Genomic DNA, 13,278 nt, shown 5'->3' with positions numbered 1-13,278 from the left:
GCAGGCTGCCTCTGGGCCTACCTGGCATTTGCATGGGTCCTAGTGATAGGGACTCTGGTCCTTCCATTTGCATGGCATGTGCTTTACCCACTGAGAGACTTCCCTAGCCCTACACCGGAGACCATGCTAGAAAGAGCTCGAGTAATGTTATTCACTTGACAGTAGGTGAGAGGCTGGGCAGCCCTTTGAAGGGTTAGCCTTGGTGCACTCTGAGCTAAGTACGCGTGCTTTATCTTGCTCTGGGATCACCTGAAGATCTGGACCCCAACATGCACATTTTCTCCACCATCATACAAATAGTTTCATTAGAAGAAGCTGAAGGATTGAGGTAAAATCTCAGAGGTGGGGACCAGGAATATGGCGGTAGCATGTGGCTTGGGTACCATTCTTTACTCAAATTGCAGGGCTTTTAATGGTAATAAAAACTTGAAAAATCCCATGCACATCTAAAACTTTCAATGTAAAAAGTAAATGGGAGGCCAGTGCAGTGGCTCAGCAGGTAAAGGTACCTATTCCTAAGGCTGATTAATTTGGGTTTGATCCTTGACACCCACATGGTACAAAAGAACCTGACCCCTGCACAATATCCTCTGACCACCACATGTGCACTGTGGCACACATGTGCCCACACCTGTGCGTCTGTGTGTGTGTATACACACACACACTAAAATACAATAGCAAATTTAAAAGTAAAATGGTTGATTTGCAGAATCTGCTGTGTTTCTTTTGTGTGGTTGCTTCTCTGAAAGTTGCCCCTGAGTTCAAATCTTGTGCAGATGGAGCAATAGAGAAACATGCTGGCTGAAATCTAGAGAGGCGTATTTACAGCAACATGGAAAACATCCTTGTCCATCAGTGGCCTGGGCACAACAGCCTCATCCTGCTTCCCTAACTAACATGGCATTGGGTCCATGTTCCAAGGCAAAGGATAAATAGCTAACAGCTTTGCTCTCAGTCTGAGGGACACACACACACACACACACACACACACACACACACACCTGTTGTAGAAAGGTGGCCTTTCCCAGGTACTTCTTCACATATCTCCCTGGCTAGCACTTAGTCCCAGCATGACCCCGGCTTGCAGGGAAGGGCAAAAGCCTGAGAAACCCCTTTCCCTCTCACATGACAGAGGAATAAGGAGGAACATCTGGGTCACTCTCTTCAGCTCCTTATGTCACTCTGGGAGTCAGCAAAAAACAATAACACAGTTACACAGACCCCACTGGGCAGCTGTTTCTCTACTCTGGCCAACAGGTGTGCTGGAAGGTATGTCATATGCACAGTGTCATTAGCAGAAAATGCTTTAGGGAGCACCCCTCAAACTCCAGAGAAACCCCATGGTGTTCAGCCATGAAGCTCTGATAACAACACTGCTGAAACTAAGAATGATTGATTGCAGCCTTGTCTGCTTGGGTTAATCTGTCCTAAGCAGATATTTAGTTGGATTTGGTTTTTTTCTCCCCAGTGTATAATTTTTTCCCCTAACACCTTGCATTTATTTCTTGTGTGTTTTAAGGGCTCTGTGTGATCTCATTAGGGAATATGCAGATTTAGAATATGTAGAAGACGACTCTAAAATGTATGAAAAATGACCTCTCCACTTCTGAGCCCAGCACCTGGAGAAGTCGATGGAGATGTTTCCCCTTGTCAGCTTTCCCCCTAATGACATCAGCATGCGCTACGCATCCTCCTCAGTGTTCATAGAAACACACCCCGTGTGACTCGCTTGACTTCTTCATATATGTGTACTGGTCCTTAGTTCATCTTATATTTAGAAACTTTCAACTGGACAAAACATGTTTGACTATTTAACAAGAAGGAATATTTAACCATGCTGTGATGTGGGTCAGCTCTGTGTAAGCCAGACATGTTTACACACATGCATTTAATAAAATAAATGTCACTCCCATGCTGGTTATGTGCTTATTGCTGTGGCCGTGCTACCTGACAGAAATAACTGAATGGTGAAAGCATTTATTTTGGCTCACGAGTTCAAGGGCTTCAGTCCTTCATGGTGGGGCAGCTTAGTTCGAATAAGGAGCCAGATATAACCAGGATAAATAGCTAATAGCATCTTCTCTCAGTCTGATGTGTGTGTGTGTGTGTGTGTATGTGTGTGTGTGTGTTATGTATAAGTATGTACATATACCAGAAGTTTTCCCAGCTCCTATCCACAGCGAGGCAGGTTCCATAGCTTCCCCAGACAATGTTGCCACATGGGGACAAATGCCTCAAACAGGAGCTTGTTGGGCCGGGGATGGTTCAGAGTCAAACCTAACATTAGTGCCCAAATTAATATCTATTCAGCTAAACACTACTTGCTTCTTTTTACAACTTTTGCATGGTAACTGGCACAGACCTCAACACTTCTGAGCTTCATGACAGTTTTGAACCCTAAGGATTTTTTTCTTCAACTCATTGACTGTATGCCAGTGTCGGGATGGAGTGTGGAAATGTAGCAAATCCCTGTGACTAGCCATAGAGAAGATTTGAGGATGAAATGTGGGTGGTAAAGCATGAACAGGAGATTCCATCCTAATTTGGAGTATTGCAGAAGGAAGTGAAGGAGGAAGGGGAGGGGGAGAGAGATAGAAAAGAGGAGAGAGGAGAGAAAACAGAGGGTGGTGTAGTGGTTTGTTTGTTTGTTTCTTCAACACAAACCTAGACATTTCTGGAAAGAGGGGATCTCACCTGAGGAATTGCCCTGATCAGATCGGCTGTAGGCCATTCTGCGGGGACATTGGCTTCATTACTGATGGAGGTTGGGGTCCCAGCTCTCAGGAGGGACTGAGCTGTGTAAGAATGCAGGCTGGTTAGGCCTGAGCAAACCAGCAGGCTCCCGTTCCTCCTTGTCTCTGCTTCAGTGCCTGCCCTGGCTTCTCTCTGTGATGGGCTACAACCTGCAAGCTGAAATAAACCCATTTCTCCCTAAGTTGTTTCTGGTCAGTGTTTTATCACAGTAATGGAAAAATTAAGCTGGGAAGAGGAAAGGAAGGGAAGGTAGGGTTGGGAGGGAAAGAGGGTAAAAACCCAAGGTTTTACCCTGTTTGAGTGTTTCTTGTGCTCGCTCTGCTCCTGTTGATGACCCAGAAGAATCCTATTGGTCCCAGAGTTTTCATAGCTGAGGAAGAGGCTGCTGTGTGAAGAAACATCTAGACAGATCACTGGAACTCCTGTGTGTGTGTGGCAGTGCTAGAATGGGACCCCTCGTTTGGCTGGTGGGCTCCCTACATTCTGTCACCACATCCAGCTGGTTTTCTTTTGCCAACTCTATACAAATTGGAGTCAACTGGGGCTAGTGAGCCTTGATTGAGAAAATGCCCCCATCAGATTGGCTTGTGGGCATTTTTCTCAATTACTGTTGTGGGCGGACCCAGCCCACTGTGTGCAGGTGGTCCTGCGGTGTATAAGAAAGCAGGCTTAACAAGCCACAAGGAACAAACATTCCTCCGTGATCTCCGCATTTGTTCCTGCCTACAGGCTCTCTCCTGACTTCCCTTCATGATGGACGTAAGTTGATGTAAACCCTTCTGTCCCCAAGTTGCTTTTGTCATAGCTGTAGAACATAAGCTAACTCACTCATCCCATAGTGTCTGGAGTTCACAGCCTTTGGTAGAGACTCTGAAGGCATCTCTGCATCAGCAGCAAGTGGTTAGAAGGATTAGTATGATTTAAAACAGACACCAGCTGAGTGTTGTCACTTGTCCTGGGAGGGGTGGCCACCCACACAGGCTCAGGCTAGGGTTGAACATACAGAGCTGGCTAATCATAGATAGTCATGGGGGCTGGGTAGCAGAGTCTCACAGATTTGTGGTAGGAGTAAGCAGAGTGAGTAGAAATTCTTGGTTTTTGTTGGATTATTCTATTATTTTGGTTAATATCACAAAACACTTATTTTTTTCCTCAAAAAAGCTTGATGTAAGTTACAAAAAGGCTTTGTAAGGATCAAAATTTATAATAGCTACTGTGACTAAAATAAAAAAATCTTTTAAAAGTAGATGAGATATCTTCCCATCCACTCTTTATATCAGCAACATTCATTTTATCAGCATTCCAGTCTGTTACAGTTTATCAGCTGGTGTGTGTGTGTGTGGGGGGAGGGGATGTGAAACTCTGTGTGTAAACAGGAAGTAGTATCAATCCTGAAAAATATAGTTTTAAAAAAAATTACAGTTGTTTATTTATGTGTGTGTCTCTGTGCATCTGTGTGTGTGTATAATCAAGTGTGCCAAGCATACATGACGAGGAGGCCAGAGAACAAGGTGTGTGAGTTCACTTCTTTAACCATGTAGGTACTGGGCCTTGAACTCAAATCATCAGGCAGAGCCTCTTCCCTGGGTTATTCTAGTTATCAGGGGCTCCTGTCACAGGGGTCACAGTTGGTGTCCGGAGGAGCATCGTAACACCAACAGAAGCTCAGAGACCCCCAGCAGCCTCCTAGGGATCAGGGCAAAGGCCTCATCTTCAGGCACAGGGTAGGGTTTCCTTCCTCCCTCCTATAACACCCAGGGATGGAGAGAAGTGGGGCTTTGACAGGCTCTCTTCCAATTGGCCCATTCTTCATTTGGCCAGCCAATCAGGAGTCCAACTGAGAGTATAAGTACATATCCTGGTTTCCCCAGTCTGACACATGAGACTCAAAGCTCCTACTGTAAGCAGGAGGCCTTTCTCTGCCTCAGCCTCCCAGACTCACGCTGTGGTTGCAGGCAGGGTGCCTACTCCTGCTTTGGGGACTGACCCACCTTTCATCTGCCCCCTACCCCTACCCCTTCCCCCTCCCCAGGTCCTCACCCCCACAGCTGCTGAGACCTGCTCTTCACAGAAGATGCTTTCAATGGGCTGCAGCACTCTGGACCCAGGCCTGCTGAGATCACAGTGCGGGAGTGTTTAGAGCCTCCCCTGCTTGGCTTCCTTCTGCCATTTCTTCTTGCCTGCTGGTTGGTACTCCCGTGTTTGTTTACCCTTGATGGTGCCTTCCACTCTATCCTTGTAAAGAGAAAAAGACCTGCCCTGAGATAGGAATTGGCTATCTTCCCAACTCCCATGCCCAGCAAAATCCATGTGCATCCAGGGCATCTTCTGTGTGTTCTGGAGGAGCGGGTGAGACTGGGTTTCTTAGAGGATTGCATCTTGTTCTCTGTTTACACCTGAGGTTTCCAGAGTATGTATGTATGTATGTATGTATGTATGTATGTATGTATGTATGTATGTATGTGTGTGTGTGCAGTCCAATCACAGCTTTAGATATTTTGATTATTGCAAGGGCTGGTGTCCTCGGCATTTCTAACTCAGAGCTTAGACTGCAGAGCTCAAGCTGTCTCTGCATCTGAGCCAGCAGTGGGACAGAAGGCTGTTCACTGTCCCCTGTGCAGGGCAGGAAGCCCAAGTGCATCTGCTGGCAATTTTGTTTCAGTTGTTTGCTACTGTGTAACGTTTCATGGTAAGTTTTGTTTATGTCTCTGGATCCTTCAGGACTCCTTAAAGCACCGGGATCTTTTCAGGGAGCTGCCTAAAACAAAATCTTTTACTGGCGTGTTCTCTAGGAAACCCTGGGCATGGGAAGAAGGATGGGACATGGAAGTGTAAGGTGTCTTTGTTGAGGCTCCAAGGACTAAGCAACACTCACAAGTGTCCCATTTCTCCTGCACATCCTCCCTACGTCCTTCACACTGTCTCCATCTCCTTCCAGCCCCAGTTTTAATACTAGTTTGTGCAGCACAAACTCTCTGCACTTCCCGCTCTCATTTTATTTATGCCTGATCTTCACAGCCTCATTTTCCAAAGCATGGTAGAAAAGTGACTCCAGGTTCTGCCCTGAGACATGTCCCATGCACAGTCAGTGCTGCCATCATGAAGGCACAGTGAAGCAGCCTTGTGATCACCCCATCTGGAAAGTTAATGCAGGGCTATCAGGAGAGCAGCCTCTTGTGACAGGGACCACATCTCGGCTGTTGTAAGGTACAGTACAGAACTGACAGGGGGATGGCTGGGGAAGCCTGAAGTTCCCTATGATTTCAGATGACTTTATCGCACACCAGTTTCTAAGATGGGGAGCAGCTGGCAGGCATTTCCCCCTTGAACTGTCTTCTGTGATGTGTGCTGTGAAGATGCAGGGAACCTTGCTCCAAATCCCAGAGGTCTTTCCGGCCACGGCAATGACAGCACACTCAGGAGACCTAAGCAGAGACAGTGGAAGGATGGCTGCACTGGAGTGTTTCAGCTGGTGTGTGGACTCGCATGGATCTGAGGACAGTGTTCTACATTAGCACTCACTGTCACACAGCAGCATTTGCCACCAAGTTTCCTGTACTCAATTACAATGTAGCTTTGTTTTAAAAAATTCTGAGTATGATGTATTGTCTATCTGTTATTTATCATATATTTATTTCTAAGTATGTAGATATCCTCTAACTGTCTATTATGTCTGTGTACCTTTCTTCCATATATCCAGATATTATATACATCTACCAATTATTTATCTCATTACTACATGTGTATGTATTGATGAATCTATCATGTGTGATTGTATCTATTTACCTGTGTATCCATACATTTTCCACTTATCTATGTCACACCTATCTCTCCATTACTATGTATCTATCATATATATGTGTGTGTGAATCTCTGTGTATCTGTTTATATCTGTCACCTATTTGTCATCTATCATCTACCTATCATCTATATATTTATATCTATTACCTGTCATTTATCTGTCACCTGTGTATTTATATCTATTACATATCTGTCTTTTATTGATTATGTATTTATATCTATTTATCATCTGTCTATCTATCGATCATCTATCTATCCATCTACCAATCTCTCTGTGTATCTATATATCTATGTATCTATGTATTCATCTGTCTGTCTGTCCTGTCTGTCTGTCTAACCATCTATCTTTATTCTTATCCTTAAGAATGACAGAAAAGATTGTCCAAACAATCATAGTGAGTGAACCAATGAAAATTCTAATCAAACATCATTGTCTTTTAATGAAATGTTTTTGAAAAGTTAGTTAACAAAAACAGAGTTAATGAGTTTGCCTTCAGCTGGATGTGATCCTGTGGTCTGATTTGAATTTGTGTCCATTCGGGTGTGTAGCACTCAGGGAATCATGGTTGGCAAGAATGAGCTGCGCGATATGATGTCTGCGCGCTACTGTGGGGGTCTGACCTAAAGTCACGGCTGTCTTGGGGTTTGCTTGGCTTCCATGCATAGTTCAACCTTTGAATGGACATTTGTTTTATGTTCATGGGTGTATAATCCACTTGGCCTACACCATTGGAATGTGTGTTTGTAGGTGGTGTGTTAACGGGCATGACTTTAAAGAACCATTTGAAGTACTCTGTGGATATGCCACTCATCCTATTTTTCTTCTTGAAAAATGTAGTAAGTCGGTTTCCAGAGTTCAGTCAGCATGCGTGGCAGTTTATCTTCTTTTAATTGTACATTTGCAAAGTGCACAGGAGCCAGGACACTGGCCAGCTTCGCTGTGTCCTAATGATGCAGGAGGCTGTGCTATGCTGCCCTCCGAGAGCGACACGTGGCTGTTGGTTCTACTGCTTTCCCCGCAGAACTGCTCAGGAGGCTCCTTGCCCAATTTGCACAGCACTTAATGATTCCCTGTTGCTAGGCAGTTACTCTGGCTTCTTCTTGATCTCAGACTCCTCTCTCACTTGCAAGGAACTCAGAGGTGCTTTAATGAGCTTCTTTGCCTACTTAACTTCACATGAACTCCAGGTCTCAGAGACCCCAGCCCATGATTCCTGTGTACCCAGGCCCTGCCCACTCCACTCTGGGCTTCTTTGTCCTTTTAATTTTTTCTTCTCTGTTAGTTCTTCAAAGGAACATATATCCCCATATATCCTTCTTTTTGTCACCAGCCAGCACCCATTACCTACTTCTGCCTTTCTAAGGGACTTGTGTTCTTAAATTATTGTAAAGTTATATTTCAAATTCCAACAATCAAGGCCTCCTAACGCAGCAGACCCGACCTTTGCTCTGTCTTCACAAGTGGATCCCAAACAATTCAAAGTTGGTAGTTCTCAACTTCTCAAAAAGGTTTATTTAGTTTTATTCTATGTAGGTATGCGTGCAATGCGTGTGCATGTCTGAGGCCCAAGGAGGCCGGAAGAGGGCATCAGATCTTCTGACACTGGAGTTACAGTTAGATGTGAGTGCTTGGAATGGAACCCTGGTCCTTTGCCACAGCAGCTTAAGTGCTGAGCCCAGTCCTGGTGTTTCTCATTTACAGAGATATTAAAAAAAAAAAAAAAAAGTAACCCAGGCCAGAGTTACCCAGAAACGATAAGCCACAGAAACTAGGACTCTCTAAAGGAACTTAGCCATGCTGGTTGAAAGGCCATGGGCCGAACCCTAGGGATGCAGGCTGTACCTATACCACGTGCCTCTGACTCCCCGTCTAGGTGGTGGCGGGGGAGGGGGGGAGGAGGAGTGGTGTAACAAGACATCAGACCCAAGGGAAGGGTTTCACCTCACAGTCCTGCAGCCCGCCTGCCTGTGCTCACCTCCATCCGAAAGGAGACACCACTGTTGCTGAAGCTGTCACTGAGTGCTGAGCCCACCTCACGCAGTTTGGAGCTTAAGTGCACACAGCGCAGGGGTTTACTCCCTCCTTTGTGTTCAGTCGCGGACACATCCTTAAGTCACTTCCTGTCACTAAACCTCTGCCCCTTGTGCTGGATGAACATTGTCCCTGCTAAAGTGGAGAACCGCCCCTTCTCTGGTTCCTCTGTTGTCCATCTCCTCTGCCTGTCACAAGTGGTGTCCAAAGATCCCTGTGACTTTGCAGAGGAGGGCTGTCTAGGCCAGATAACCCTTTTCTTCCTTGTACCAACAGGCAACAGTCTTTATCTTTAAATACTGGCTCACACAAGCCACCCTTCATGTTACCAGAGCAGGCACCAAGCCTCTTCTGTGTAGATAGCTTTACAGACCCAGTGCTGTTCTGCTTGTGTGCTGCTGTTGCCTGAATGTGAGGCAGCCCCCTAAGGAGGGGGTGTGAGGGGCCATGGCTGTGCTTTTGTTGTCTCCTCTCCACCTGATGCATCCTAGTGGCTGAGGCTGTGCACCACGGAAGATGTGGGTGTACTTTTGCATGCATGCTCTATCTGTGCATATGTCCCAGTTCACCCTTTGTTGTTATTGTTGTTTGGTTTGGTTTGGTTTTTCTGAGACAGGGTTTCTCTGTGTAGCCTTGGCTGTTCTGGACTCACTTTGTAGACCAGGCTGGCCTCGAACTCACAGTGATTCTCCTGCCTCTGCCTCCCAAGTGCTGTGATTAAAGGCTTGTGCCACCACGTCCGGCCCCCAGTTCACCCTTATATGAAGACACAGGGCAGACTGGATAGGGGTTCACCCTGATGATCTTGGCTGAGCTTAATCAGCCACAGCTACTTCCACATCAGGCTGCCCTCTGACACACAGAGCAGAGCATAGCTACATCTTCCTAGTCACACGGGAAGCCAGAAGGCAGGAGCAGAGCTGCTAGATCCTTCCCTGGAGTTGTCAGAAGGGATGCGGCCTGGCTGATATCTTGACCTTACACATCTGGCCTCCGGAATTCCAGAGGCAGAGGCTTTCGATGTTAAGCCGCTTAGCCTGTGGCCTTTTACCAGAGAACTCACCGGAAGCTGCCACAGTGAGGAACACTGTGTGCTTGGTGGTGAGTGGTGGAATGTTGGGAAGCCAGGCTTCAGTCCGGAGTGAGGCCTTGCCTCTGCACTGCACTTGTAGCAAAGTACAGAAAGAACAGCTAAACACAGCCACAGGGAGAGCCATGGCTGCCAATCTCCATCTCTGACTCTCTCATAAGGGTAGGTTTACAATAAGCCAATGGTTTTCAACCTTCCTAACACCATGGCCCTTTAATAGAGTGAATTGTTATGTAAATATTTGTGTTTTCCAATGGTCCTAGGTGACCCTGTGAAACAGTCATTTGATCCTCCCGCAAAGGAGTTGTGATCCACCGTTTGAGAACCGCTGCTATGAGCCATGACGTCATGCAGTCATGGAAACTGACAAGTCATAAGATCCGCCTTGTGGGAACTGGAGACTAGAGAGGCTGTGTACAGTCTGGAGGCTGGAAGGTTGGAGCTAGTAGTGTTGGTTCCTGGAGTGCCAACGGCAAGGAGGGTGCACCAAAGAATACATAGTGCGCTTCACCTTCTCTGCCTCTGGCTGGGCTAGGGCCCTCAGCCCATGACATCTTCACTCAACATGGGGGTGTGCTTTTGTCCAACTCAGCTGTCAATATCCCCTAGAAATATCTTCACAAATTTTCAGTAAGATATAACATTTAACTTCTGGTCTGGGCATCCTAGGGCTCACTTAATTGGCACATACAATTAACCTTCCCAGACGGGCTGGGAGGGCGTTCAGTCAGGAAAGGGCTTGCTTTGAAAGAGCAATGACAAGTTTTCATCCCCAGGACCCACGTGCAAAAAGCCAGGCACTGTACTGTTAAGTTGAGGTCACTTTTGTGCAAAGCTGCTGTGAGCATAGGACACATCATTTCACACGTCAATCTTTACCCTCTTTTTCTGGTGAAAGACAACATCTCTGTACCCATCTTGTTTTCATCTTGCCGTATACCCATTTTTTTCTTTTTCTCTTTTTTTCATCTACCCTTTTAATGATTTATCCTGGACTTTTCTGGGCATCTGACTGGCTGGAGACACAGAAGAGAGCCACCGAGTCTGTGGTTCTCCTAACTTCATGGTTGTGTCTGCTGCCCCATACTGCAGATGTGAATTCGAGCGAAAGCAAGATGAATCTTAGTTAAATGATTCAGGTCACACACTATGGTTCTGGGCTGGACTTTTCTCCATGAGATGTCTGTCGCTGACGTGTCCTTTACAAATGTGTGCTGGTGCCCGTGGCCTCAAAATGGTCTGCTCACTAAAGGGGGAGGGGCTTTTATCTTCTGTGGATCCCTGTTCTGTTTTCTGTTGGATGGCACTAAGAGCTGTAAACTCCAGGGAACACATTAGTGACACTTTACTGAATGTATCACATCTGTAAGGAATGTCACATGGATCACTGTCCTCTGCATGGGAAATGGCCACCTGCATCAGCCACAAGCATTTCAGATTCGAGCTCTCTGGGCCAGCGCCCTTTGCTCCCCTGCTTGGATAGAACTTGAGATGGATGTGGTAGATCCCGAACAGCCGGGAGCTGCGTTAAGAATGGTCCCCCTTGCCTTGTCTGTGGTCAATTCAAAGGCAGGTCCTCACCCAGCCTGCAGTGTGGCTTGAAGTGTATCAATGATAGTTTCCAATGGGCACCTCTCCGTGGTGTGCACCAACCCCACACGCATTCAATTCAGACAGAGGGGATAGCTTCTGGAACCTTCTGCCTTAAAGTGAGATGAGTTCTTCCCATGCCTCAGCTTCCTCCAAGTTTGCTTCCACCAATTTCTCTGTCACCTTCCACTCCCCTGAAGTGCTCTAAGGGAAACTGGACCCTTCTGGCTCCCAGGAGTCCCAGGCACATGCTGTGGGTAGTGCCCTGTCCTACCCCTGCCTATCTTCTTTGGTTCTGAGCCTAGTGAGTTTTGCCTTAAGCTGCCTCAGCGGGGCCCAGGGCCACTCCCTCTGAAGTGCTGCCTTCTTCTCCAGCCACCTTACCTGTTTTGACTTACTGCTTAACCATCTGTCCAGCTGAAAATGCCTGGCTTCTCCCAGTCAGGGGTTCTCCCAACGTCATCCGGCTTTTATATTTACTTGGCTATTTGGGGTATGGTCATTTCCGCTTACCTGAGTATCTGCCTCAAAGCTTAAGGGCTTAGGTTGATGTGATCCACTCCTTCAGCTGGCAGCAGAAACAGATGTCATGTGCAAGCCCTGCTTCTGGTACTAGCGTGCCTTCTGTATACAAAAGCATTCCGTTCCCACCCACCAGGAAAGAGCTAAGTCCTGTCATTATCCACCTATAGAAAACTGTAGCCAATAACTACTCAGCCTCCAGGCATGGCTGAGTTCATGGCGCCTGTGAGCATGGAGGGGCCTTGGCTCCAAACCCAGTCTTCTACATTCTGTGTCCACTCAAGAACATGAAGATGTATTTGATGGCAAAGCTCTGTGAACAACAGCACAAAGGACCAGAGCTACAGCATGACCAGCCACCCCCACTGCTGGCTCCCCTCCCGACAGGCCTGGACTTGGTGAGAGGGAGATGGGTTCCTCCATGCAAGCCTCTCTTGCATTCGGTGTCTTCCATTTTCTCAGCAGATGCAAGAGGTTAGGGCTGAGGCCCTGCCATCTGTTCTCAATTGTGTTTACTTCCAGGATTGTTGTAAAACTCAGGCGTTGGCGTTTGATGTGTGGTCAACTACTCGGGACCTAGGTTTCCCTCTCCTTGATCATCCCTGCTTGTTTGGGGCAAATGTTGAACTGTAGATTGATATTAAATATAAAAATTAAAGCATAAAGCCTGTGCATAGTTAGCAATCATCTTCGCTGGTTTTGGGGAAAATGTTGAACTGTAGGTTGATATTAAATATAAAAATTAAAGCATAAAGCCTGTGCATAGTTAGCAATCATTAAAGCTACCAGAGAAAACTAGTCTTGTGTTGGTGTGTCTCTTGATTTTCAGGGCTTGCCAGCAAGGCAGTGGTAACAAGGAAGACAGTCCCTGTATGGTCCCAGTTTACTCTCCGAGCACACCCAAGTACCTGGCTCTTGGGTGTCCTCGTTGGCAAGTGTAAAAGGCCCTGTATGTACTAAAGAGTTGCTTTCGCTGCACAGCTGGCAGAGGCCTGTCCGGAATCAGGTCCTGGCCCCAGGACCCCTCAGGCACGCCCAAGGCCCAGCTGCAGTCATCACACAGCACATTGGTTCTGCCTGTGCCAAAGCCTCTATGCAGCTCACACGACTTCAGCAGGAGGAAGGGGCTGGGAGGCACGCAGGGCTTCCTACAGCAGGAGCACACCTCAGGTTGTACCATGAAGGTGGCTTCCTCAGGCCTCTGTCCTGCCCATGCTCTCTGGCAAACACCCACTGGCCCTGTACAATGCACAGAGGACACTGCCCTCGGCTTCCCACCCGGGGTTCCCACACTTGCCCCCATGGGCCTTTTGGAGCTCCATGGTGTCTGCTGGCTCTCCTGTTGCTTCCTCAAGCGCCCAGAAGCAGGTCAGTTAGTGTGACTTTCTTTCTCTGTGGGTTAGGGAAGTGGATATGGGGCATTCTGCCTGCAGCTAGGCTAGGGGGATGGTTCCTGGCAGTTTCCAGCAGTGGGAGGTAGAGGGTGAGC

The 13,278-nt window shown here is 47.1% G+C and overlaps 1 protein-coding gene across 1 annotated transcript in view; it reads right to left on the bottom strand.

The window, feature by feature from the left end:
* Positions 1 to 6,255: 6,255 nt before the first annotated feature.
* Qki (QKI, KH domain containing RNA binding) overlaps positions 6,256 to 13,278 on the bottom strand; it is a 1,257,190-nt gene continuing 1,250,167 nt past the window's right edge. The window contains exon 8 of the mRNA XM_051164120.1: positions 6,256 to 6,265. The gene's annotated coding sequence lies outside the window, so the exon portion shown is untranslated. The remainder of the gene's footprint in view (positions 6,266 to 13,278) is intronic.

This window comes from Acomys russatus, chromosome 21 (assembly GCF_903995435.1).
Source record: "Acomys russatus chromosome 21, mAcoRus1.1, whole genome shotgun sequence".
Taxonomy (NCBI): domain Eukaryota; kingdom Metazoa; phylum Chordata; class Mammalia; order Rodentia; family Muridae; genus Acomys; species Acomys russatus.
Note: the sequence above shows the minus strand (reverse complement) of the source record. Positions and strands in the feature narration are given on the sequence as shown.